Genomic DNA, 26,499 nt, shown 5'->3' on the forward strand with positions numbered 1-26,499 from the left:
GGTTGAATTTGGAGTGTTTAGACAACACGTAAACCCGTTTTATCTCAAAACAGGCTTAAACCGAGAAAACAGGCTAAAACCGAGAAAACATTGATTCGAAGCAGTAAACAGCTATGGTACTCTTCCTAGCGTCAAAATATGTAACAATCCAATTCCATTGACTAATTATAAGACTTTGGGTTGAATTTGGAGTGTTTAGACAACACTGAATCCCGTTTTATCCCGAAACAGGCTTAAACCGAGAAAACAGGCTAAAACCGAGAGGAAACATTGATTTGAAGCAGTAAACAACTATGTTACTATTTCTAGGGTCAAAATATGTAACAATCCAATGCATTTGACTAATTATAAGAGTTCGGGTTGAATTTGGAGTGTTTAGACACCAGTTATACCCATTTTGTCCCAAAACAGGCTAAAACCGAGAAAACATTGATTATATGCAGTTAATAGCTTTGTTACTGTTTCTATGGTCAGAATGTATGACAATCCAATGCATTGGACTAATTCTAGAGAACGGGATGAATTTGTTAGACTTTGTAGAATAAAGAAGAGAATCAAGAGAGTGATGAGAGATGTCGGTAGACAAAGAGAATGAGGAAGAAGAAAAGATTAGGTTATTGTTCCATAAGAATATCGGTTACAATGTAGGTTAATGCCTATTTATATCATGAGAAACTCTAGGGCTACACCCTTTACAAACCGCACAGCTAAGTGATAGGGACAGGAAGAGAGAAGAGACTAATCCCAAGGTTGATAGCGACCCGTCTTAGTCTCCTTAAACCAAACATCACCCGTGACTCTTCTTGCTCCACTTGCGCTTTCCCTCCAACGGCTATCTTGGGAATTCTAGAGTCTTCTAATGGGCTTAGGATGAGCAGGCCTCCTCTCCATTCCTTATCACTAGAAGACTCGGCCATTTCACCACACTTGTACGGACAGCCCATATTCAATACTCGTACGGACGGCCATGGCTGCCTTAGGCTTATTCTTTTGATCAATACTCCCCCTCAAGCTTAGCCTAATGAAATGGCTAAGCTTGGAACCCGTGAAGCAGCACCTCATTAAAAACCTTGACTTAGAAAACCTCATGGGACAAAACCAAGTCGAGGGAAAAAGAGTGTGCTGTCCACGGATTAGAGAAGCTTGATCATGGCCGTGTAATGTCTACAAGTCCAAGTTTGCTATAGATGTGATCACAAACCTTGGAGCTTGCAGACTTGGTGAAGATGTCAGCTAGCTGATCTTGACTCCTTGTGTGGCATGGTAACACCACTCCTTCTTCAATCTTCTCTCTCACCTTGTGGCAATCGCTTTCTATGTGCTTGGTCCTCTCATGAAAGACTGAGTTTGTGGCAATGTGGATGGCCGCTTCATTGTCGCAGTGCATGGTCATGGGCTGCTTTGTCTCGATGCCTAAATCCTTGAGTAGGCCCTTCAGCCATGTCATCTCGTTAGTGAGCTTCCTCATAGCTCTATACTCGGCCTCGGCGCTAGAGCATGAAACCACCTTTTGTTTCTTAGACCTCCATGTAACCAAGTTGCCTCCAACAAACGTGCAGTACCCAGTGGTGGATCTCCTATCCAGCGTGTCGCCATTGTAATCCGCATCACAATAGCCAACGATTTCGGTGTTGTCATTCTTGCCCATCCAAATACCTTGACCCGGACTGCCCTTGAGATAGCTTAGGATCCTCTCGACTTGACTCCATTGGTACTTGCTTGGTGCCTTCATATGTTGGCTAACCTGATTCACAGCATAAGATATGTCAGGTCGTGTGATAGTAAGGTATATCAGCTTACCTACAAGCCGGCGATAGCGTGTGACGTCTAAGAATGGCTCGTCCATTGGTTCCTTAGGTCGGCCTTCCATTGCCCGTAAGCTCTCCCCCTTTCGCTTGAGCTGGTAATCTTCATCAAGGGGCGTAGCAACCGGAGACACACCAAGCTTGCCAGTCTCCTCTAACAAGTCAAGAGTATACTTGCGTTGTGAGAGGAAGAGTCCTTCCGGTGAGCGACAAATCTCAATACCAAGAAAGTATTTGAGTTCCCCAAGGTCCTTGATGTCAAATACCGACTTGAGAGAGTCCTTGGTGTCCTGAATGGCCGCCTTATCATCACCAGTCACGATGATGTCGTCGACGTATATGAGCACCACCACCCAACCAATAGAGGTGCGACGCGTGAAGAGAGTATGATCAGCCTCCGATCGCGTAAAACCATCAGTCTTGAGAGTGGCGCTTAGTTTGTGGTACCACGCTCGTGGGGACTGCTTAAGGCCATAGATGGCCTTACGTAGCCTCAAGACTTTTCCGGGTGTAACCATGTCTTCAAGGCCGGGAGGAGGCGTCATGTACACTTCTTCATCAAGTTCACCTTGAAGGAAGGCGTTCTTCACATCCATCTGCCATAAGTCCCATGAGAGGTTGACAGCAAGTGACAGCACAACCCGAACCGTATGGAGCTTGGCCACGGGTGCAAAGGTGTCCGTGTAGTCCGCGCCATAGGTTTGGGTGAAGCCACGGGCCACTAACCTGGCTTTATGCCGTTCAATGTCACCATTGCTCAAATATTTTATGGTAAACACCCATTTGGAGCTAACTGCCCGCTTGCCTTGAGGAAGATCCGATTCGTCCCACGTATGATTCCGGATCATGGCGCCAGTTTCATCCTTGACCGCATCTAACCAAACTTGATGTGCCTTGGCTTCATCATATGTCTGCGGGATCCAATTGGCGTCCACTTGGCCGAAGAAAGCTTGGTGATCCGCAGGTAACAGCTCAAGGGAACAAACGGACTGAATGGGATGAGCGACAGCTTGGCTATTGTAATAGACACGCTTGTTCTTCCAAGTGGAGGGATCCGACCGAGGTCTGGTGCTCCGACGCAGGACTGGTGCCGGAAGTGGATCCACGCTAGGCAACACGGTGGACGTACCGTCCGTAGGAGCCGTCTCCGTGTTTTCCTCGGTAGAGGCCGCCGCCGGAGCATGCGTGTCCGTTGTAGGGCCAGGGACGGGAACGCCGGTTATGGGTAGGCCAGACTCGAGAGATTCACCATCTTGGGCTGAACCATTGTCATTTGCATCTCCTTGGTCAGACCCACCATCGGTAGAAATTTGACTTAGTGTTGGCCGCACGGCACCCGTTGGTGGAGATGGGTTGCCAAGGTGATCAAGAAGGAACCGTAGACTCGAAGCTCGGTCATTAGGTGAGTGAGCGAGATCTTTAAGGCTGTTCCAATCCCTCTTGTCATGGTAGCCCACATGTTCTAGAAACCGGACATCTCGAGAGACATATAGTCGACTTGTGGCCGGATCATAACATTTGTACCCCTTTTGTGTGGTGGAGTAGCCAATGAACATACACTTTGTACTTTTGGCATCCAGCTTACTCCTTTGTTCTCCTGGTACTAACACAAAACAAACACAGCCGAAAACTCGTAAGTGATCAAGAGATGGTTTAAATTTGTTTAGTACTTCAAATGGAGATAAGTCATGAAGAACTCTAGTTGGTGTTCGGTTGATTAGGTAGCATGCAGTCATCACGGCATCACCCCAATATCGTTTAGGAACACTCGAATGGAACATGATTGCCCGCGCCACTTCCATGAGGTGCCGGTTCTTCCTCTCGGCCACACCATTTTGTTGTGGCGTGTAGGGACAACTAGTTTGATGGAGAATGCCATGCTTGGAGAGATGTTCTTTGAACTTGCAACTTGTGTATTCCCCCCCATTATCAGACCTAAGTACCTTAAGTTTAGCATTGAAGTGATTAGTCACATAGTTTTGAAAATTGATAAAGGCATCAAATACTCTATCTTTAGATGGCAACAAGGTAATCCAAGTGTATTTTGATTTTTCATCAATAAAGGTCACAAAATACTTGTTATTATCTCTAGATAGGCATGGTGATGTCCAAACATCTGAGTGAACTAAATCAAAACAATCCTCATAAATAGTAGTTGACTTAGGAAAGATAGACTTGCAATGTTTTCCAAGAATACAAGGTTCACAAGTAGAATTATCAAAAGAAATATTAGGAAACATCAACCCTAAAGCACGTGAATGTGGGTGGCCTAGCCTAGCATGCCACGCCATATTCGAATCAACAACAAAACAAGACTTAGTAGAGGATAAATTTGGATCGGTTTTCTCTAGGACATAGAGATCTCCACTCCCTTGCCCTTCTCCAAGAACCTTTCCAGTCTCAATATCCTGAAAATAAACATTGTTAGGACCAAAGATTGCATAACAGTTCAAATCATTTGTGGCCCTCTTAACCGATAGTAAATTGGAGGTAAAGGTAGGCATAAAGAAAGCTTTTGAGGTTTTATCAAATAGTTTCAAGTCCCCTATTCCCTTTACTGGTATTTGTTCTCCATTTGCAATAACAACATTTCCTAAGGCCGGTTTTATGTTGTCAATTAAACTAGGGTTACTAATCATATGATGTGAGGCTCCCGAGTCAATAACAAGCGATTTGCTAGGCCTAGAAGTAAAGAAAGAGATACCAGACTCCTTGAGTGAAGCAATGGAGCGGATGAGAGCCTCAAGGTCTGACTTCCTCACCACATCTCCGTAGGCTGCGGTCATGGCCACCTCATCTCCCTGCTTTGATGATCCGGCTCCTTTATCGCTAACCGCTTCCTTTGAGAGGTTGGCTTTGAACTTGGCCGGCTTGAGGTGAGGATGGAGAACCCAGCACTTGTCTTTCAGATGACCCCGCTTCTTGCAGTGGTCGCACACCAACCACTTCCTCTCCTCTTGCTTGTACGTTCCTTTGTTGGCCGAAGCAAGCTCCCCCTTACCGCTAAACAAATCAAGGGATCCTTGCTCTTTCTGAATTTGGGAGCAAATATCTTCAAAGGAGGGGAGCTTCTCGGCCCTTAGGATGTGCTTCAAGAGATCGTTGAAGGACGGGTTCAAGGTAAGTAGGAGTCCGAAGACTTTGTCTTGCTCCTTTCGTTCGTTTAGCACACTTGCCTCAAGTGTACTTGGCCGCAACATGTCAAGCTCGGACCATAGTGCACGGAACTTACCAAGATGCTTAGTGAACTCCACATCATCTTGGTTAAGATCATTTATGGCCTTCTTGACCTCAAAGACTCTAGTCATGTTAGAGACATTACCATACACGCCTTTAAGTGTTTCCCACAGTTCCTTGGCCGTCTCGCAATATGAGTAGGCCTCAAGGATAGGCGTGTCCAGAGAGTTTTGGAGAACAGATAGGACAACTTGGTCTTCTTGGAACCATTTGGCCTTCCTCTCGCTCTCTTCCTCCGCTTCCGCCTCGGAAGCGTCCTCTCCTTTGGGGTTTTTCTTTGGGACATAGTCGGACTCGACATGACTCCAAAGGCCACGACCTCCAAGGGCGGTTCTTGTGGTTCTTGTCCACAGCAAGTAGTTTGTCCCCTTTAGGACAACCGGTGAAACAATGGGCTTGGCGTTTTCCATGGTCGGATTTCTATGGACCGATGGGTAAAGCTTTTACCCGGAGAATAAAAGAGATGCGAGTGAGAAGAAACGAAGATAAGGAGACTAGAGTGTAGAAATGAGTAGGAGAATGAGATTAGACTGTAGAGAATCGAAGAACTTGCTCTGATACCATGTTAGACTTTGTAGAATAAAGAAGAGAATCAAGAGAGTGATGAGAGATGTCGGTAGACAAAGAGAATGAGGAAGAAGAAAAGATTAGGTTATTGTTCCATAAGAATATCGGTTACAATGTAGGTTAATGCCTATTTATATCATGAGAAACTCTAGGGCTACACCCTTTACAAACCGCACAGCTAAGTGATAGGGACAGGAAGAGAGAAGAGACTAATCCCAAGGTTGATAGCGACCCGTCTTAGTCTCCTTAAACCAAACATCACCCGTGACTCTTCTTGCTCCACTTGCGCTTTCCCTCCAACGGCTATCTTGGGAATTCTAGAGTCTTCTAATGGGCTTAGGATGAGCAGGCCTCCTCTCCATTCCTTATCACTAGAAGACTCGGCCATTTCACCACACTTGTACGGACAGCCCATATTCAATACTCGTACGGACGGCCATGGCTGCCTTAGGCTTATTCTTTTGATCAATAGAATTTGGGGTGTTTAGACAACACTTACACCCGTTTTTTCCCAAAACAGGCTTAATCCGAGAAAACAGGCTAAAACAGAGAGAAAAGATTTATAAAAAGCAGTAAACAGCTATGTTACTCATTCACGGGTCAAAGTATGTAACAATCCAATGCATTTGACTAATTGTAAGAGATCGGGATGAATTTAGAGTGTTTAGATAACACTTAAACCCGCTTTATCCCAAAACAGGCAAAAACCGAGAAAACTTTGATTCGAAGCAGTAAACAGCTATATTACTCTTTCTAGGGTCAAAATATGTAACAATCCAATGCATTTGACTAATTATAAGAGTTTGGGTTGAATTTGGAGTGTTTAGACAATACTTAAACCCGTTTTATCCCAAAAGAGGCTTAAACCGAGAAAACATTGATTCTAAGCAGTTAATAGCTTTGGTACTGTTTCTAGGGTCAGACTGTGTGACAATCCAATGCATTGGACTAATTTTAAGAGATCGGGATGAATTTGGAGTCTTTAGAAAACACTTATGTTAGAATTGCGGAATGTATAATGTAGAATGAAGAGAACTGAATAAGAAGTGAGAGTATAGGATAAAGACTTAATTATTTATTTCTTTTGTTGTTTATATGGCCATATATAGGTAGACATAGAGCATATAGCCGTTAGGCATACAAGGGAAGGAGAGAGAGCTGATAGTACAAGTATTAATGAGGGAAAGCGACATCTCCTTCCCTTGGTTGGCTCGTTGACTCGCTCCCAAGGTAAGCATGTGACTTCTCCCATAAGATATTTTGGTAGCCTCTCTTCTAGATCTTTCTCCCCTTTGGGCTCCAATGTTATCAAGGCCTCTTCCTCTTATTACTTGGACCGAACCATAACTTAAGGGCCAAGACAGTAGACCGTACGGATGCTTGTACAGACAGCCGTACGGACAGCCTTGATCTCATTGCCTAGATCAATACTCCCCCTCAAGCTTAACCAAGTGAACGGTTAAGCTTGGAACCCCATAAGCCACCACCTCGTTAAAAACCTCAAAGTAGAAAACCACATGGGACAAAACTCCCTTGAGAAAAAAAGAGTGTGGTGGTCATGGGTAGAGGACTCGATCAAGGGTGTATCAAGTCCACCAGTCCAAGCTTGTTGTGAATGTGATCACAAACTTTACGACAGGCGGCCTTGGTGAAGATATCAGCGAGTTGGTCTACACTTGGTGTGTGATATGGGAGTGTAACTCCTTCTTCAATCTTCTCGCGAACCTTGTGGCAGTCCAACTCAATGTGCTTCGTTCTTTCATGGAACACCGAGTTTGTGGCTATGTGAATGGCTGCTTCATTCTCACAGTGCATAGGTATTGGTGTTGATGGATTGACGCCTAGTTCTTCTAATAACACCTTGAGCCAAGTGAGCTCGGTAGTTAGCTTCCGCATCGCTCTATATTCGGACTCGGCGCTGGACATCGACACTACCTTTTGCTTCTTGGTCTTCCACGTAACTAGGTTGCCTCCTATGAAGGTGCAGTAGCCCGTTGTAGACCTTCTATCAGTCCTATCACCAGCCCAATCTGCGTCACAATATCCCACAAGGTCGGTGTTGTCATTCTTGCCCATCCATATGCCTTGGCCTGGACTCTTCTTGAGGTAGTGAAGTATTCTTTCCAAGATGTTCCAGTGGTATGTTGTTGGAGCTTTCATGTACTGGCTAACCTGATTCACAGCATAGCAAATGTTAGGTCGAGTAAGTGTTAAATAGATAAGCTTACCCACAAGACGACGATAGCGAGAGGGGTCATCGTATGGAGGATCATTCCTCTCCCCCTTTCGTTCAACTTGGTAGCCATCAGGGAGTGGAGTGTCAACCGGTTTAGCTCCTAACTTTCCTGTTTCACAAAGTAAATCAAGGGTGTACTTTCGTTGGGACAGGAATAAGCCTTCCGGAGAACGACACACTTCAATCCCAAGAAAGTACTTAAGCTCACTGAGGTCTTTTATATCAAACACAGAGTTTAAATGAGTTTTGATATCTTTTATACCTTCATGGTCGTCTCCAGAGATGATAAGATCATCTACATAAACGAGCACAACCACTATACCTTTATCACTTTGACGAGTAAAGAGAGAGTTGTCCAAGTGAGTTCTCTTAAAGCCATATCCAATGAGTGTGGTGCTCAATTTGTGATACCAGGCTCGTGGTGATTGCTTTAAACCATATATAGCTTTCCTTAGTCTCAATACCTTTCCCGGAGCAATCATGTCTTCAAGACCCGGTGGTGGTGTCATGTAAACTTCTTCCTTTAATTCTCCTTGTAGGAAGGCATTTTTGACATCCATCTGCCATAACTCCCAAGATAGGTTTGTAGCTAAGGATAAGACTACTCTCACCGTATGAAGCTTTGCCACTGGTGCGAATGTGTCTTTGTAGTCCTGGCCGTATGTTTGTGTGAAGCCACGGGCCACTAACCGTGCCTTGTATCTCTCGATGTCTCCATTGCTGAGGTGTTTGATTGTGAAGACCCACTTTGAGCTCACTGCCTTTTTCCCTACTGGTAGGTCAGTTTCATCCCACGTGTGATTATGTATCATGGCGTCAACTTCATCGTCTACCGCTCCAAGCCATTCTTTGCTTGCCTTCGCTTCCTCATAAGTGTTTGGTATCGGTTGTGCGTCTAGCTTCCCAAGGAACACTTGATGTTCAGCTGGGAGGTGTGTAAGAGAACAGACAGCTTGTATGGGATGTGCCATAGCTTGGTTGTTGTAGTAGACGCGTTTGTCCTTCCAAGTAGACGGATGTGACCGGACGCGTGTGCTCCGACGCGGCTGGAAGACCGATTGTGGGTCTGGAGCGGGCTCAGTCGATATTGGTTCCCCAGACGCAGCAGCTTCCACCTCAGGTTCATCTAGCCTACTGTTCTCCCCCTCCGGCTCCGGAGCCACAACATCAACCGGTATGTCGGACCGTTCGGGCAATGACAAGCCGGTACATGAGTCAGGTGTAGAATCATGGGACAGTTGAGACGGCTGAATGGTGGTGACTCCAAGATGATCGAGGAGGAACTTGAGACCCGTTGACTGATCCATAGGCGTCGCCAAATCTCTCAAGCCGGCCCAATCCTTCTTGTCAAAGTAGCCTTGGTCTTCAAGAAACTTGACATCGCGAGAGACAAAGGTGCGGTTGTTGACCAGATCAAAACACTTGTAGCCTTTTTGAGTGATGGAGTAACCAAGGAACATACACTTGGTGCTTTTTGCTTCCAGTTTGTTCCTTAGCTCACCTGGTACTAACACAAAACAGACACATCCAAACACCTTTAGGTGACTAAGTGATGGTTTAAATTGGTTTAGTACCTCAAAAGGCGATTTATCATCCAATATCTTCGTTGGAGTTCGGTTGATTAGATAGCAGGCTGTCAGTACTGCATCTCCCCAATATCTCCTTGGAACATTAGTGTGAAACATCATTGATCTCGCAACTTCCATCAAGTGTCGGTTCTTTCTTTCGGCTACACCATTTTGTTGAGGAGTGTAGGGACAACTTGTTTGATGTATAATGCCATGCTTTGCTAGGTGTTCTTTGAATCGATTGCTTGTATACTCACCTCCATTTTCTGTTCTAAACACTTTAATCTTAGCATTAAACTGATTGGTCACATAGCTTTGAAAGTTTATAAAAGCATCAATCACACGGTCCTTGGAGGGAAGTAAGGTTACCCAAGTATATTTTGATTTTTCATCTATAAATGTCACAAAATACTTGTTATTATCCCTAGAGACACATGGAGAGGTCCAAACATCTGAATGAACTAAGTCAAAGCATTTTTCATAACATGTAGTAGACTTAGAGAAAACAGTTTTACAATGTTTTCCAAGTATACAAGCCTCACAACTAGAGTGATCAAAAGAAACATTAGGAATCATTAATTCAAGGGCCCTAGAGTGAGGATGACCTAGCCTAGCATGCCACATTGCATTCAAAGAAATTCCAAGACAAGAACTAAAAGAAACAGATTTTGGTGAACTATCTTCAAGAATATAAAGGTCATCTTTGGTTCCACCTTCACCAATTAGGTTTCCAGTCTCAATATCCTGAAAGTAAACATCATTAGGCCCAAATATAGCATAGCAATTTAGATCATTTGTAGCTCTCTTAACCGACAAAAGATTTGAAGTAAACTTAGGCATATAAAACGCCTTAGACTTTTGTTAAACAATTTTAAGTTTTCTATGCCTTGAATTGGTATTTTATCACCATTAGCAATAACAAAATTTCCCTTAGTTGGTTCTATATTATTTAGCAAATTCAAGTTACTAATCATATGGTGAGAGGCACCCGAATCTACTACTATGGAGTTATTAAGCTTTAGGGTAGAAAAAGTTTTACCACTTGACTCCTTGAGAGCCAAGGACTTGAAGAAGGCCTCCAAGTCAGATTTCCTCACATAGTCTCCGGAAGCCGCCTCTTCACCGTTCTTTGAGGAACTGCCGGTCTGGACTTGTTCGTCCTTGGTGTGAGTCACGTTGGCTCTCGGATCTTTGTGATGGTGACTTGGGCGCAAGTGAGGGTGTAGAAACCAACATTTCTCCTTAGTGTGGTTCTTCCTCTTACAATGCTCACATCCTCCCTTTGGCTTCCGATCCTCTTGCTTGAAGACTCCTTTGTTGGCCGTGACCAGCTCCCCCTTACCGCTAAACAAGCCGAGAGAGCCTTGTTCTTTTTGTATCTGTGCACACACATCATCAAGGCTTAGGAGCTTGTCTGACCTTAGAATGTGCTTTATGAGGTCGTTGAAGGTAGGGTTGAGGGTGAGGAGCAGGGCGAAGACCTTGTCTTGTTCCCTTCTCTCGTTGAGTATGGCCGGGTCCATGGTGTTTGGCCGGAGCATCTCAAATTCAGCCTATAGTGACCTAAACTTCCCAAAATGTTTGTTGAACTCCATATCTTCTTGATTCAGGTCGTTGATAGCCTTCTTGACTTCAAAGACTCGAGTGAGATTGGAGATATTTCCGAAAACGTTCTTAAGAGTCTCCCATAGTTCACTGGCCGTTTCGCAATAAGAATAGGCTTCTAGTATGGGAGCTTCAAGAGAGTTTTGAAGTATGGAGAGGACAGTTTGGTCTTCTTGGAACCATTTAGCTTCTTCTTGAAGCTTAGCCTCTTCTTCATCTTCTTTGATGGGTTCTTTTCCATCTTCTTGAGCGACTTTCTTTGGAGCTCTTCCACCTTCGATGTGGCTCCAGAGTCCGCGGCCACATAGCGCGGTCTTAGTGGTTCTTGACCACAGAAGGTAGTTTCCTCCCTTGAGGATAGTTGGCAGAACAAGCGGTTTGGTGTTCTCCATGGCCGAGTACTATGGACCGCTGGGTAAAGATGTTGACCAACGGATAAACACAAGGGATCAATATAGAATCGAAAGCGAACAACAAGAACAAAGAATAGAGAATAGAGATTGAGTTGGTTTGTCAAGAATGAGAACCAAGCTCTGATACCATGTTAGAATTGCGGAATGTATAATGTAGAATGAAGAGAACTGAATAAGAAGTGAGAGTATAGGATAAAGACTTAATTAGTTATTTCTTTTGTTGTTTACATGGCCATATATAGGTAGACATAGAGCATATAGCCGTTAGGCATACAAGGGAAGGAGAGAGAGCTGATAGTACAAGTATTAATGAGGGAAAGCGACATCTCCTTCCCTTGGTTAGCTCGTTGACTCGCTCCCAAGGTAAGCATGTGACTTCTCCCATAATATATTTTGGTAGCCTCTCTTCTAGATCTTTCTCCCCTTTGGGCTCCAATGTTATCAAGGCCTCTTCCTCTTATTACTTGGACCGAACCATAACTTAAGGGCCAAGACAGTAGACCGTACGGACGCTTGTACGGACAGCCGTACGGACAGCCTTGATCTCATGGCCTAGATCAATAACTTAAACCTGTTTTTCCCAAAACAAGGTTAAACCGAGAAAACAGGCTAAAACCGAGAGAAAACATTTATTCGAAGCAGTAAACAGCTATGGTACTCTTCCTAGCGTCAAAATATGTAACAATCCAATTCCATTGACTAATTATAAGACTTTGGGTTGAATTTGGAGTGTTTAGACAACACTTAAACCCGTTTTATCTCGAAGCAGGCTTAAACCGAGAAAACAGGCTAAAACCGAGAGGAAACATTGATTTGAAGCATTAAAAAACTATGTTACTATTTCTAGGGTCAAAATATGTAACAGTCCAATGCATTGGACTAATTCTAGAGAACGGGATGAATTTTGGGTGTTTAGACAACACTTACACCTGTTTTTTCCCAAAACAGGCTTAATCCGAGAAAACAGGCTAAAACCGAGAGAAAACATTTAGTAGAAGCAGTAAACAGCTGTGTTACTCTTTTAGGGGTCAAAATATGTAACAATCCAATGTATTTGACTAATTGTAAGAGATCGGGATGAATTTGGAGTGTTTAGATAACACTTAAACCCGTTTTATCCCAAAACAGGCAAAAACCGAGAAAACTTTGATTCGAAGCAGTAAATAGCTATGTTACTCTTTCTAGGGTCAAAATATGTAACAATCCAATGCATTTGACTAATTATAAGAGTTCGGGTTGAATTTGGAGAGTTTAGACACCAGTTATACCCATTTTGTCCCAAAATAGGCTAAAACCGAGAAAACGTTGATTCTGTGTAGTTAATAGCTTTGTTACTGTTTCTAGGGTCAGACTGTGTGACAATCCAATGCATTGGACTAATTTTAAGAGATCGGGATGAATTTGGAGTGTTTAGAAAACACTTAAACCCGTTTTGTCCCAAAACAGGCTTAATCCGAGAAAACAGGCTAAAACCGAGAGAAAACATTTATAAGAAGCAGTAAACAGCTATGTTACTCATTCATGGGTCAAAATATGTAACAATCCAATGAATTTGACTAATTGTAAGAGATCGGGATGAATTTGGAGTGTTTAGATAACACTTAAACCCGCTTTATCCCAAAACAGGCAAAAACCGAGAAACTTTGATTCGAAGCAGTAAATAGCTATGTTACTCTTTCTAGGGTCAAAATATGTAACAATCCAATGTATTTGACTAATTATAAGAGTTTGGGTTGAATTTGGAGTGTTTAGACAATACTTAAACCCGTTTTATCCCAAAACAGGTTTAAACCGAGAAAACATTGATTCAAAGCAGTTAATAGCTTTGTTACTGTTTCTAGGGTCAGAATGTGTGACAATCCAATGCATTGGACTAATTTTAAGAGATCGGGATGAATTTGGAGTGTTTAGAAAACACTTAAACCCGTTTTTTCCCAAAACAGGCTTAATCCGAGAAAACAGGCTAAAACCGAGAGAAAACATTTATTCGAAGCAGTTAACAGCTATGTTACTCTTTCTAGGGTCAAAATATGTAACAATCCAATGCATTTGACTACTTGTAAGAGATCGGGATGAATTTGGAGTGTTTAGATAACTTTGATTCGAAGCAGTAAATAGCTATGTTACTTTTTCTAGGGTCAAAATATGTAACAATCCAATGCATTTGACTAATTATAAGAGTTTGGGTTGAATTTGGAGTGTTTAGAAAACACTTAAACCCATTTTTTCCCAAAAGAGGCTTAATCCGAGAAAACAGGCTAAAACCAAGAGAAAAAATTTATTCGAAGCAGTAAACAGCTATGGTACTCTTCCTAGGGTCAAAATACGTAACAATCCAATTCCATTGACTAATTATAAGAGTTTGGGTTGAATTTGGAGTGTTTAGACAACACTTAAACCCGTTTTATCCCAAAACATGCTTAAACCGAGAAAACAAGCTAAAACCGAGAGGAAACATTGATTTGAAGCAGTAAACAGCTATGTTACTCTTTCTAGGGTCAAAATATGTAACAATCCAATGCATTTGACTAATTATAAGAGTTCGGGTTGAATTTGGAGTGTTTACACACCAATTATACCCATTTTGTCCCAAAACAGGCTAAAACCGGGAAAACATTGATTCTAAGCAGTTAATAGCTTTGTTAATGTTTCTAGGGTCAGAATGTGTGACAATCCAATGCACTGGACTAATTCTAGCGAACGGGATGAATTTGGGGTGTTTAGACAACACTTACACCCGTTTTTTCCCAAATCAGGCTTAATCCGAGAAAACAGGCTAAAACCTAGAGAAAACATTTATTAGAAGTAGTTAATAGCTTTGTTACTGTTTCTAGGGTCAGACTGTGTGACAATCCAATGCATGGACTATTTTTCAGAGATCATGATAAATTTGGAGTTTTAGAAAACCCCTAAACCCGTTTTTTCCCAAAACAGGCTTAATTCGAGAAAACTGTCTAAAACCGAGAGAAAACATTTATTCGAAGCAGTAAACAGCTATCGTACTCTTCCTAGGGTCAAAATATGTAACAATCCAATTCCATTGACTAATTATAAGAGTTCGGGTTGAATTTGGAGTGTTTAGACAACACGTAAACCCGTTTTATCCCGAAATAGTCTTAAACCGAGAAAACAAGCTAAAACTGAGAAAACATTGATTCTATGCAGTTAATAGCTTTGTTACTGTTTCTATGGTCAGAATGTGTGACAATCCAATGCATTGTACTAATTCTAGAGAACGGGATGAATTTTGGGTGTTTAGACAACACTTACACCCGTTTTTCCCAAAACAGGCTTAATCCGAGAAAACAGGCTAAAACCGAGAGAAAACATTTATTAGAAGCAGTAAACAGCTGTGTTACTCTTTCAGGGGTCAAAATATGTAACAATCCAATGCATTTGACTAATTGTAAGAGATCGGGATGAATTTGGAGTGTTTAGATAACACTTAACCCCGCTTTATCCCAAAACAGGCAAAAACCGAGAAAACTTTGATTCGAAGCAGTAAATAGCTATGTTACTCTTTCTAGGGTCAAAATATGTAACAATCCAATGTATTTGACTAATTATAAGAGTTTGGGTTGAATTTGGAGTGTTTAGACAATACTTAAACCCGTTTTATCCCGAAAGAGACTTAAACCGAGAAAACATTGATTCTAAGCAGTTAATAGCTTTGTTACTGTTTCTAGGGTTTGACTGTGTGACAATCCAATGCATTGGACTAATTTTAAGATATCGGGATGAATTTGGAGTCTTTAGAAAACACTTAAACCTGTTTTTTCCAAAAACTTGCTTAATCCGAGAAAACAGGCTAAAACCAAGAGAAAAAATTTATTCGAAACAGTAAACAGGTATGGTACTCTTCCTAGGGTCAAAATATGTAACAATCCAATTCCATTGACTAATTATAAGAGTTCAGGTTGAATTTGGAGTGTTTAGACAACACGTAAACCCGTTTTATTCCAAAACAGGCTTAAACCGAGAAAACATTGATTCAAAGCAGTTAATAGCTTTGTTACTTTTTCTAGGGTCAAACTGTGTGACAATCCAATGCATTGGACTAATTTTAAGAGATCGGGATAAATTTGGAGTGTTTAGAAAACATTTAAACCCGTTTTTTCCCAAAACAGGCTTAATTTGAGAACACAGGCTAAAACCGAGAGAAAAAATTTATTCAAAGCAGTAAACAGCTATGGTACTCTTCCTAGGGTCAAAATATGTAACAATCCAATTCCTTTAACTAATTATAAGACTTTGGGTTGAATTTGGAGTGTTTAGATAACACCTGATGTTCATATATTTTACCTAGTTTTCCCTTAGTTTATTCACAACTTTTGCATCTTTTGCTATCCATTTAGGCCATTATTGGGTAGCTTTAGGACTAATCATGCATTAGAGTATAGTTGCATTGCATTTGCATCTTTTCATGCATAAACAGGTGATTTTGGAGCTTAAGGAGCATGGAAGCAATGCTGAGGAGAAAACAAGAGAGTTAAGGCTGTAGAATCAAGGTCCGGAGTCCAACTCGACCGCACCACTCGACCACCACTCGACCGTGTGCTGAGGAGGACTCGACCGAGTGGAGAATGCACGAGAGAAGCCAGCTCGACCAGCCACTCGACCGAGCACTGGTCTAGTTGACCGAGCCGTTGACCACTTTGACTTTTTGTATTTTTAGGGCTTCCACCTCACCTCCTATATAAGGCCCTTGTACTTGCAGCCACAAAAGAGTCCAGATTTTTAGAGAGTCTAAAACCTAGTTTTTACCTTTTTTAGATATTATTCCTTTTGCATTTTTCTTTTATTTTTAGATCTTGTACTTGTTTGAGAGAGAAAGACTAGATTCTTATATTTTGTTTGTTTCATAACTTTCAAAGTATTAAGATTTCGAGTTTTATTCCTTCATCAATGTTGTAGATCTCTGTTTCATCTTTCTAATGATGCAAGTTTCATTATTTTCTGGGTTTTTGATATATTTCACCATGTGTTCTTGTGAGTAGTTTGTTTAGGACCTTGAGGATGGGTTAGGCTGGGTTGATCTTGTGGTTTGTTTGATTTGGTCAAGCTTGATTGTTGTAGATCTCTTCTAGGCTAGATGATCTTAATGCTGATCCTATATCTGAGAGGGTGGGGTTTGATTTCAAGCATCTTAGCATCACACCAATGTCTAAGGAGCATAGATAAGGCTAGATCTAGAGCTTACCATTAGGCTTGCTAAGAGATTAGAAGTCTTGTTTGGTTTGAGATGTATTGCTTAATGCCTGCTTGTGTAGATTCTTTTCTTTGTGAGAACAAGTCTAGAATTGCATAGGTTTGATTGTTTCTTGCCATGAGAGTGGATTAAACATGTATTAGAATAGTATGTCTAGAGATCAGCTCAATGTTTGCTTGAGATTTGTTGACCAAGTTAGATAACCACAATGATTAGCTCAGCCCATGAATCCCTCCTCAAGGCCTTCTTTGTTTATTGAAATCTTAGTCTAAATATCATTGCTTGCTTGTTGTTTGATTGGTTTTAGCATTGCTCTGTTTTTCTTGTGTTGCTCTGTTTTCACGTTTAAGTCTAGCTCGACCACGTACTCGACCTACACCCGTTCGAGTGCTGCTCGAGTTCATCCCCAGAACTTGTGTTTTTGATTTGTGATTGTCTTGTTTCATTCCTGTTTCATTTCCATTGCATTCACATAGTTTCCTGTTCATTACTTGTCTTGCATTAGTTCATTAGCATAGTTTCTACCTTTGTTCTAGTTTCATTATAGCTTTAAGTTGTTTGTTCTGTTTGCATTTACTATCCTATTCTAGTTGTTTTTACTTTCTGCATTTCATATCTCATTTTAGGATTGTTAGTGACAAACAATCTTTACAATTGGCTTGACTTAGACTCATATGCACATCTTAATTGTTCACAATCACTCAGATAGGATTGACACCTCTTATACTGCAACTGCATAAGGGGAATTGAAACACCCTAACTTCTATTCATTCCATACATCATCATTCCATACATCTTTCTTTCACCACACCACAAAGAAAGTCAGTTTCAACACTTAAACCCGTTTTATCCTGAAACAGGCTTAAACCGAGAAAACAGGCTAAAACCGAGAGGAAACATTGATTTGAAGCAGTAAACACTATGTTACTATTTCTAGGGTCAGAATATGTAACAATCCAATGCATTTGACTAATTATAATAGTTCGGGTTGAATTTGGAGTGTTTAGACAGCAATTATAGCCATTTTGTCCCAAAACAGGCTAAAACCGAGAAAACATTGGTTCTATGCAGTTAATAGCTTTGTTACTGTTTCTAGGGTCAGAATGTGTGACAATCCAATGCATTGGACTAATTCTAGAGAACGGGATGAATTTGGGGTGTTTAGACAGCACTTAAACCCGTTTTTTCCCAAAACAGGCTTAATCCGAGAAAACAGGCTAAAACCGAGAGAAAAGATTTATAAGAAGCAGTAAACAGCTATGTTACTCATTCACGGGTCAAAATATGTAACAATCCAATGCATTTGACTAATTGTAAAAGATCGGGATGAATTTGGAGTGTTTAGATAACACTTAAACCCGCTTTATCCCAAAACAGGCAAAAACCGAGAAAACTTTGATTCGAAGCAGTAAACAGCTATATTACTCTTTCTAGGGTCAATTATGCAACAATCCAATGCATTTGACTAATTATAAGAGTTTGGGTTGAATTTAGAGTGTTTAGACAATACTTAAACCCGTTATATCCCAAAAGAGGCTTAAACCGAGAAAACATTGACTCTAAGCAGTTAATAGCTTTGTTACTGTTTCTAGGGTCAGACTGTGTGACAATCCAATGCATTGGACTAATTTTAAGAGATCGGGATGAATTTGGAGTCTTTAGAAAACACTTAAACCCGTTTTTTCAATTTGGCGTTGTTGCCCATTTGAGTGTGTTTTGTGACATTTAGGATCATTATTAGTCTAAGATTAAGTTCGTTTAAACACTTGTGAAGTTACTGAACTCGAATCTTCCTTTGCTTGGCTGTTTTGTGTTTCACGTACCCACTCGACCACCTACTCGACCACCACTCGACCGAGCTGTGATCGAGCACTTGGTCGAGCCAGAAGCCGGATCAAATTAGCCATTACTTCCCAGTCGACTCGACCACCCACTCGAGCCTGCGCTCGACCGTGTACCTGTTCGAGTCCGTAGTAGAGTTTGTTGATGCACACAAGGTCAAAAGGCAAAGATAGTCTTCAACAGCCTATTGACAACATCCACAGGCTACAAAAGGGTTTGAGACATAAGCAAGGAAGAGTAGTTCAACAACAACAAGGTCAAGACATCATGGAGCAACAAGCTATCCATGAGCAAAGACCAAGGCACATTGGTGCAGGAGATGCACCCAATACCCACAACCAAAGGGCTGGAATTGTGCCACCTTCAGTAGCAAACAATAACTTTGAGATCAAGAGTGGATTGATCTCAATGATACAAGCAAACAAGTTTCATGGGTTGCCAATGGAGGATCCACTAGATCACCTTGATGAGTTTGACAGAATATGTGGACTCACTAAGATCAATGGAGTGAGTGAAGATGGATTCAAATTAAGACTCTTCCCATTTTCTCTTGGAGACAAAGCTCACCTTTGGGAGAAGACTCTACCTACTGGAGCTATCACTACATGGGATGCATGCAAGAAAGCTTTTCTGGCCAAGTTCTTCTCCAATGCAAGGACTGCTAGGCTGAGGAATGAGATTTCTGGGTTTGCTCAAAGGAATAATGAGAGTTTTTGTAAAGCTTGGGAGAGGTTTAAAGGATTCCAAACTCAGTGTCCTCACCATGGCTTCAGCAATGAGTCACTTCTAAGCACCTTGTATAGAGGAGTGCTTCCCAAGATAAGAATGCTTCCCAAGATAAGAATGCTTCTTGACACAGCCTCTAATGGCAATTTCCTCAACAAGAATGTGGAAGAAGGATGGGAATTAGTTGAGAATCTTGCTCAATCTGATGGAAATTATAATGAGGACTATGATAGGACCATAAGGAGCTCCTCAACTGATCAAGAGGACAAGTATAAGAAGCATTTGAAGATGGTCAATGAGAAACTTGACAAGATCCTCCTCAGCCAATCCAAGTCCATTCACTTCATTGGTGAAGAGGAAGCTCCAGTTCAAGAGGGGGAGCCTGAATTTGCTGAGTTGTGCTACATGCAGAACCAGGGAGGATTCAAAGGCTACAACCAAGGAGGTTTCAAGAACAACAATCTCTCTTATAGGAGCACCAATGTGGCCAACCCTCAAGACCAAGTCTATCCACCTCCTCAACCTCAACAGCAACAAAACTACATCCCCAAGCAACAACACCAAGTGTTCCAACCCCAATTGTGTCCCCCACCAGGGTTTCAGACTAACCAAGGCCAGGAACAAGACTTAAGAGCAATGATGCAACAGTTGTTGATGGGGCAAACACAAGGCAAGATTGAGGAAGCCAAACAGTTTGCTGAGTTGAATCAAAGGCTCACATCACAGTACAATGATCTGAACTTGAAGTTTGAAGGTCTCAACTCCAGAATGAAGTATATGGAGAGTAACATTGCTTCTACTTCAGCTCCTAAACCCAACCAACTCCCTGGAAAAGCTGTTCAAAATCCAAGGGAGTTCACTGCAAAAGCCATTCATATCTCTGATGAGGAAGTCACTGAGGACAGTGAAGTCCAAGTTTGGGGGAATTCATTAGTTACTGAAGCCCCAAGTGACGTTTGTGCAAAGCAACTGGAGTCCGTTATTGCACTCGACCAAGTACTCGAACAGCCACTCGATCGAGTGCATGCTCGAGTGGCCAATCGAGTTGCAGACTCAGAAGCTGTCAAGCCTGCTAAGTACACTCCTCCTGCTTACAAGCCACCTCTTCCATTCCCAGGACGTTTCAAAACACAAAAGATTAAGGAGCTTAGGGAAATCATTGAGAGAAAGGAGATGATGGCTAAGCAACAAGAGGAAGAGAAGGCTTTGAAGGAAGTGGTTGTGATTGAAGAAGCTGTGGTTGAGGAAGTGTTGGCCATACAAGAGATCACCATTGCTTACCAAGAAGAAGAGAGAGGACCTGCCTTGGAACAGTATGATCCATATCCTCTCTACAAAGACTTTTTGCTTGATTTGTCAAAGAAGAAGGCTGAAGCTCAAGATGAGAAGGATCTTGAGGACCTTGGAGGAGTTATCATTCCAATCAAGCTTAAGGATCCATGTCCATTCTATCTGCCTTGCACACTTAGCTATCTTCACTACAACCAATGCCTTTGTGACTTGGGAGCTTCAACAAGTGTGATGCCATACTCCATAGCACAAAAGCTTGGGAGAACTGATTTCAAGTCCACCAACCTTCATATATGTTTAGCTGATGGGTCAAACAAAGAAATAGTTGGAAGGTTGGAGAATGTCCCAGTCAAGATAGGGAAGGCAAGGGTTCACACTGATTTTGTGGTGTTGGAGATGGACAAGGAACCTGAAGATCCAATCATTCTTGGAAGGCCATTCCTAGCCACTGTTGGAGCAGTTATTGATGTCAAAGAGGGTCTTGTGACATTGAACATTGCTGAAGATATAGCCATGAAGTTTAACATCTATAACCCAACCAACCTTCCTACCATTGATGATCAACCTTTTACTATCAAGGATAAAGGGGGTCAAGAAGGTTCAAGTGGTGAAGCAACTCTAAAGGCTAAGCTCTCCTTTCAAGATGATTCTGTGGAAAAGCTTAAGAGGTCAGTTCAAGAGTTGACTAGTATGGTTGAGGATCTTCAAGTTAAGCTGAACAAGAGGTCCTTAAGGAAGGCAAGACCAAGGCTCAAAATCAAGAAGAAACATGGTTTGTGTGTTAAGGGTGAGGTGATCAAGGATCAACTTCACAGTGATCAAGAGGTTCCAGGGAGGATTTCATCACCTCCTTGGTATCTAAACCAAGTCTAAAAAGGACACCAAAGTCAAGCTTAGTGACTTTAAACAAGCTCACTAGGGAGGAAGTCCCTAAGGTATCCTTTGTCAATATGGTTTATTTTCCTTGTAGTTTTGATGTTTTTTCTTTTTTGTTTGTGTTGGACAGGCCTTTAGGTGAGAATGTAGTTAGGTAAGGAGGGAATTAGACTTGGAGAAGGAGACTCGCAAGCCCACTCGACCTACCCACGAGAGGTACTCGACCGAGCTGGAAAGGAATTGAGGCCCATTTGATCTTCAAATCACTAGAACGATCGAGTGGAGGGAAGAACAAGAAGAAAAATTTTGAAATTTCAAAATTTGGTCAAGGTGCTCGACCATGTACAGTCGAGTGTGGGGTCGAGTGGCAGCAAAAAGCAGGTCAAAGATTCCCATTTCAAATTTGAATGGTATGGACGCTCCACCCTTGTTTCTTTGTCCCCTTAGCTTCTTTATATAGACTTTGCACGAAATTATACCTCTCACATTCTCTCATTTGCTCAAAACCATTGAATTGAAGTCTTAAAGTCTCTCTCATAGCTTATCTTTTGCTCAAGCTTAGTTCTTTCAAGTTTTTGGTTCACTAACCTATTAACTTTGAGCTTTGAGTCTATTCCCTTCAGTTCTATTTGAAAAATGTCTTCAAGAATCACTAGGAAGTCTCAACAAACCACTGCAACCTCCATGGAACGTCATGATGCTAGCCTTGAATCAAGAGGACAAGCTGGAAGGACCACTCGACGCCCCACTCGATCATGCACTCGACCGAGTGGTGGTTCGAGCAGCCGGTCGAGCCAGATGCCGCGTCCAAGGGGAGAGAGAGTTGAGGAAGATCCTGAGAGGACTGAGAGTGAGGAGGAAAGGGAGTCAACTCTCAATGAGTTCATGAGGAGACACAAGGCCAAAGGGAAGAGGCCAGCAGTTGAGGTTGAACAAGAGGAGAGTGAGAATGAGAGTGAGGAAGAAAGTGAAAAAGAAGAGATAGAGGATGATGGAGAAGCTGAGTCCTGTGGGTTGTCAAAGAGGCAACTCTATGATGCTTTCATGAGAATGGAGTTCTTAGGGACAAGATATCCACACAAGGAAACCATGGAGAAGCTAGCCATTGGTGAAGATGTGGAGTACCTCTTTGAGAAGAGCAACCTAACCAAGTTTATGGGGCTTTGCATGGAGGGCTACAAAGAAGAGAGTTGTGAGTTTGTAGCCACAGTCAAGCTGCATACATATGCAAGGAAGGATGCTGAGTTTGGAGCTGGTCACATTGCTTTCACAATCAAGGGGAAAAGGTATGAACTTTCAATGAAGAAGATAGCCAATGTGTTTGGTTTTGAGGTTGGGAGCAATAGGAGTTTGATGATTCCAAGAGAAGAGCTCTATGCTGTGTGGGAAACCATTGGGGACAACAAATACTACTCATCCTCCAATTCCAAGAGTTCAAGGATAAGGAGCCCAGTCCTAAGGTACTTCCACAAAGCTCTTGCCAACACCTTCTTTGCTAGGAAGGAAACTGGGAATATTAATGAGGGGGAGCTAAAGATGATTGATTTGGCTCTCAATGGAGTCATCTTCCAAGCAAGAAATGGCACCATCATTCTTGGGAGCACTGTGGAGACTGACCTAGCAATGGTGCTCATTGATCACATGGTTTACTTGAGAAGTTGGGTAGGCAAGTTGGAGAATAAAGGATCAAGAGGAGCACTAACCATTGGAGGCATCATTACTCTAATCCTTCAAGCTGCTAAGGTTCCACTTAGAGGAGAAAGGGTTTCACCAAGATGGATTGACTCTAGCTACCTCACCTCTACTTTCATCCTAGCCAAGGAGATGCATCAAGGGAATCACATTTTCAACTTTGAACTTCCAACACTTGGGAAAAAGCAACTGATTTTGCCTAACCAAGAGCTCACTACCATTCAAGAAGGAGCCAACATTGACTTTTGGCCATCTGAAGAGCATTTGTTTGATGGGATAGTTCAACTTAGAGTTGATGAAGCTGGAGATGTGCAAATGGCTGATGGGGAGGAGCAATTTTACTTTGAGGATTATGAGCTCAACCCAAGAGATAGTAGAGGAGTGAGGGAGGCTACCAAGAGATTAACCCTTCTGCAAAAATGGAACAAATGGCATGAGAAGAGGTTTGATAAGCTGAAGAAGAAGGTGACCAACATGGCTAAGTCCATCAAGGGCTTAAAGAAGGAGATTGCTGAGTTGAAGAGTGGGAATTCTTCACCTACACCATCAAGCCCTTTGAGGAGGAGTAGCTCAACTAGAGCACTTTCTAGAGTTGCGAACCCTGTGGAACCAGCTAGGGCTTCAATGTATGAGCCAAATCAGAGGAAGAGGAGCTCAAGTACCCGAGAACAACCCTTTTCAAGGTACTCGACCGGATCACTCGAGCACCCACTCGATCGAGCACCTCCAACGCACTCGGCCGAGTTCCAGCCCAGATCAACCTATGGCTTCCCACCTCCAGCTGCTTATCCAGGATATCAAGGTTACCCTCCCATCCCACCCCAGTACTTCATGGATCCAGCACTCTACCAGCAGTTCTACCAGCAGCAAGGACCGCATTTTGACACTCGTGGTCCAGCTCGACCCCCCCACTCGAGCACATACTCGACCGAGTCCCGGTCGATCCCCATCGTCGAGCTGCCCCAATCTCCACCTCCAAGTCACCAACAAGACCCCAACTACTCCTATGACAGCATGCAGATGGATGTGGACAACTACTTCCACAATCCCTAAGGTACAACTATCACCTTCCCTTGTAGATATCATTGCATTTGACATTGTGTTTTGTTTTTTGTTTTTCATCTTGAATCCTCAATCAAATTTCTTTCACACAGGGACTGTGTGATTTAAGTTTGGGGGAGGGTTTGAGATAGCATTTGACATTGTGTTTTGTGATTCTTATTTCAAATTTTTAGCATAATCATGTTAATACTTGCATAGCATCTAAGGCATAGAAAAACCCTAAAAATTTGAAAATTTTTGCAAAAATCTTTATAAAAAGAAAGAGTGTTCATGTAGTTTGCACTGCACATTAGGATCTTGTTTAGCATGTTTCATGTAGGATTGTATAGTACTTGCATTAGGGATCTATGATGAGTATTCCCTTATTAGCTTGTTTATTCACTAGACTAGGATCAATGCCCAAGTTAATAGTACTTTGATGCTAGTTGAGTGGTTAGAATAAGATTGAACCAGGCCTTGAATTCCTACATTGCATTTGGTCTAAATTGAAGCATGTTGAGATTTGAAACCATTTCCTATTTATAAGAACCTAATATTGACTTTCAATTATCAATGTGTGCAATGCTTTAAACTCATGGATACCACATACATATTTGGATCATCTTCTTCCTTTTTACCACTCTTGTTGATCCAAGTAGCTGATTTCCTCATTAAGAATCAGTTCCCCTACCCCTAAACCAAACCTTCTTTCAAGCCATGTTTATTCTTGTGAGTGTGAGGCCTACTTTTGGGATTGAGCTTGGTAGAAAGTGTTAGGTTTGAACTGACAAGATTAAAGCCTTGTGTAGTTCTAGTTTGCATTTTTCAAACTAGATAGGACTAGGTGGTTCACTTGTTGGGTTTGGGACTTGGCTATTATGAAAAGAAAAGAGGAAAAAAAGAAAGAAAAGGTTAGAGTCTTTAGGAGAGGAATGTGTTTAAGAAAATTTAAAGTCTAGTGAAAGAATGGGAAGAATAAGGTTGTTTAAAGATGGTTCTAGTTAAAGAAAAGAAAGAAAGGAAAGAGAAGTCTAGCAAAATGCTTATATGTCTTAAGAATAAGAAGAAAATAGAACCATAGCAAATAAGTAAGAATCCCCCATTCCACTAGAAAGATCAAATAAGAAACCTCTCCTAAGACTTTAAAACCAAAAAGAGAAAAGGGTGAAAAAGAAGAAAAGAAGTTAAAGGGTAGCACTAGGATCAATTGGGTTTAGATTGATAGGATAAACACTTTGGGTACCTTTGGGTAGACAAGGTTTTGTTCTTGTATGTGTCTAAGTGTTCTTACCTTTAGCATTCTTCTAAAGCTCAATTCATTTTTTATGAGAGAACCTTGATATTGATAAGCCCTACTCTAAAAAGAGACCATCATTGTCTCTAAACCTTTTACTGCCAAGCCAAATGAGTTTAAGCATTGCATAGAATTGATTCATGTTCTTGATTAATGAATGTTAAAGGAAATGGTTGATTTGAATGCATGTGGATGTCTAAGGCTCAAATCAGTGAAGGTTGTGATATGCTTGTCTAAAGTCTTTAAGTATAGCTCATTTAACTTGCATCATAGTACTAGTAACTTGGACATTGATTCTAGATAGTCTATTTGCAAGCTTTAGGAGCTGAGATCCCACTTTCAAACCTCACCTACCTTCTTTTGTCTTGATTATTTGCTTGAGGGCAAGCAAAGACTAAGTTTGGGGGTGTTGATGTTCATATATTTTACCTTGTTTTCCCTTAGTTTATTCACAACTTTTGCATCTTTTGCTATCCATTTAGGCCATTATTGTGTAGCTTTAGGACTAATCATGCATTAGAGTATAGTTGCATTACATTTGCATCTTTTCATGCATAAACAGGTGATTTTGGAGCTTAAGGAGCATGGAAGCAATGCTGAGGAGAAAACAAGAGAGTTAAGGCTGTAGAAACAAGGTCCGGAGTCCAACTCGACCGCACCACTCGACCACCACTCGACCGTGTGCTGAGGAGGACTCGACCGAGTGGAGAATGCACGAGAGAAGCCAGCTCGACCAGCCACTCGACCGAGCACTGGTCGAGTTGACCGAGCCGTAGACCACTTTGACTTTTTGTATTTTTAGGGCTTCCACCTCACCTCCTATATAAGGCCCTTGTACTTGCAGCCACAAATGAGTCCAGCTTTTTAGAGAGTCTAAAACCTAGTTTTTACCTTTTTTAGATATTATTCCTTTTGCATTTTTCTTTTATTTTTAGATCTTGTACTTGTTTGAGAGAGAAAGACTAGATTCTTATATTTTGTTTGTTTCATAACTTTCAAAGTATTAAGATTTCGAGTTTTATTCCTTCATCAATATTGTAGATCTCTGTTTCATCTTTCTAATAATGCAAGTTTCATTATTTTCTGGGTTTTTGACAT

General features: G+C 41.8%; 1 non-coding gene across 1 annotated transcript; it reads right to left on the reverse strand.

Annotated features, from left to right (window-relative positions):
- Positions 1 to 19,145: 19,145 nt before the first annotated feature.
- Positions 19,146 to 19,252, reverse strand: LOC147950196 (small nucleolar RNA R71). The gene has a single exon (XR_015565177.1). It is a non-coding gene; the product is annotated as a small nucleolar RNA R71 (small nucleolar RNA).
- Between the last annotated feature and the right edge of the window lie 7,247 nt (positions 19,253 to 26,499).

This window comes from Camelina sativa, chromosome 1, assembly GCF_030686135.1.
Source record: "Camelina sativa cultivar CO46 ecotype springtype chromosome 1, ASM3068613v1".
NCBI lineage: Eukaryota > Viridiplantae > Streptophyta > Magnoliopsida > Brassicales > Brassicaceae > Camelina > Camelina sativa.